The sequence below is a fragment of the Hyaena hyaena genome, unplaced genomic scaffold, assembly GCF_003009895.1.
Source record: "Hyaena hyaena isolate Hyena2069 unplaced genomic scaffold, ASM300989v1 scaffold_1571, whole genome shotgun sequence".
Taxonomy (NCBI): domain Eukaryota; kingdom Metazoa; phylum Chordata; class Mammalia; order Carnivora; family Hyaenidae; genus Hyaena; species Hyaena hyaena.
This window is the reverse complement of record NW_024082207.1, coordinates 181,582-184,132: the sequence shown is the minus strand read 5'-3', so window position 1 is coordinate 184,132 and position 2,551 is coordinate 181,582.

Genomic DNA, 2,551 nt, shown 5'->3' with positions numbered 1-2,551 from the left:
ATAGTTTAAATGGCAGATTTCATTGAAAAGAAGTCTTATCTACTGAAGAATACATCAGAAGACATTATTTGGAGCTACAAAGTATGATGGGTTTAAAGACATTTCTCATAAAATGAGGAAATCTAGCATGTTCCTAATGGAGATAAAGGAAGATACACTATAAATACTGGGAAGAAAAATTATGAAGAGGTAATGGGAAACAAATTCCAGAAGCTTTGAAAGGCACACACACTTAGAGATCTATACAGCCCCAGAAAATCCTGTTGTGGTAAATTAAATGGTTTTTTACGAACAAACGCTGTTAGCTAGTTGTACACCCACATGTTTAAAAACATGTATCTAGACACAGACCTTACACCAGCCACAAAAACTAACTGGAAATGGATCACAGTCCTAAATGCTAAATGTAAAAAAAAAGTAAGGTAAGGATAAAGAAGAAAATTCTGAAAACTCTTTTTTACAAATTTATTATATTAAAGAACTTATGAGCAAATGTTTGTCAAAATGAATTAGAAATTTTATATGAAAAAGACAAATGCCTGGAAATATAAATCCAAACTGACAAAAATATTGGAATAGCCCCATAACAATTGAAAAGTTGAATCATGTAATTAAGAAATCCTGGCCCTCAAAATAATTTGAAGTTCATATATTAATGTGTGAATTATAGCAGAATTTACTGAAAAAATTATACTAATCTTACATATGTTTGTCAGCATAAACTAAAAGGGAACACTTCCAGCTTTATCGGGACAGTGTAACCTGGATATCAAAAGCCAATGGGAGAGGCACCTGTGTGGCTCTAAGTAGGCTAAGTGTCTGATTTCGGCTCAGGTCATGATCTCGTGGTCTGTGGGTTTGAGCCCCGCATTGGATTCTGTGCTCTCCTGCTCAGAGCCTATTTCAGATTCTGTGTCTCCCTTTCTCTCTGCCCCTCCCCTGCTCATGCTCTGTCTCTCTGACTCAAAAATAAATTAATTAAAACAAAAAAAAAGCCGATGGGAAATCAGGTGTTTTCCATCCAACCTTTTTCATGAATACTGATGCAAAACTCATAAACAAACCAGTTCTAATTATAGCAAATCAGTATTACTCAGGTGTTTTTAGAATGCATAATACTTGTTAACCAAGTTGGATGTATTCAAGAGTGCAAGTTCCATGTAGTATTTTAAGATCAATTAATATTTTTCCCATAATGACAATAATGGGACATAGGTCCAATTACTAGATTTAGAAAAATATATTTTATACAGTTCATCATCTAATTACTAATTTACACTTAAAAAGTCTTATAACTAGATATGGCAGGAAACACATTTAATGTTACCCAGGTATTTGCAAAATTATCAAAAGAAACCTTGCATATTGTAGGAAAATACCAGATATTTTCCCTTTGAGCTTAGGGAGGAGAAAAATCCCTGTTATCATTACTTTTAGTGAACATTGATTAGGGATCCTATGCTGTGCAGAAAGAACATAAAATGTAAAATGGGTGGGAAAAAATGTTAGTTGTAGTTGTATGTAATCTGTTCGAACATTCACAAAATCCAATACAACCTATTGAAAATTTAGTGAAATTATCAAGTTTGTCATAACAACGTACCAAAATTAATTGCAGTTCTATATACTGGGAGTATGTTAAAAAAACAAAATAAATAAAACTTATTGTAGAAGAATACATATCAACTACGTGACAGCAGTTCTAACAAAGAGGATAACTGTCCATGACGTAGTTTTCTATTTGAAAACTGAGAATCCTTGTAGAAAAAACTAAAGGAGGCCTGAATAAAAGCAAAGATCTGTCATGTTCATGTATTTGGAACACATAACTTTATGACTAGAGTCATTCCTAGAGTTCAGAAAATGCCAAGCCTTCAACACAACTCTTAGTGGAAACAAATGGATACTGAAATTTATGTGAAAATTTGAGGTAAGAATAGCCAATGAACTCTTTAAAAAGAAAAATTGGGGTGTGTGGGCGGCTCAGTTGTTTAGGGATCTGATTCTTGATTTCAGTTCACGTCATGATCTCATGGTTTGTGGGTTTGAGCCCCGAGCCAGCCTCTGTGATAACAGTCTGATACCTGGGGTCCCCAAGATCCTTTCATGGGACCTGAGAGCTCAGTTCTATTCCATATACTATCAGTACATCGTTTGCCATTTTCACTGTCATTGTCTCATGAGTACCATGAGTGGATATGTGTATGTGTGTATGTGTGTGTAAGAGGAGGGAAAAAAAAGAGAAGCATTGTGCCTAAAACTATGCATATAAATTAACTGCATATAAATTGTAGATTCGAATGTGAAGGGCAAAGCAACAAAGTTTTTATAAGTTACAGTAAGAATATGTATCTTTGATCTTAGGGCAGGGAGAGAATTTTTAAACAGTTCAAGAAAAAGTACTACCCATAAAGTATCATATTAAACTTAAGAATCGTGTTCTTCAAAGAATGGCATTAAAATAGTTGAAAAGAAAGTCACAAAGTTAAAAAGATCTGTAATACATGTAACCAGCATAAATCTTGCTTCAAGTGTGTACTTAAAATTCACA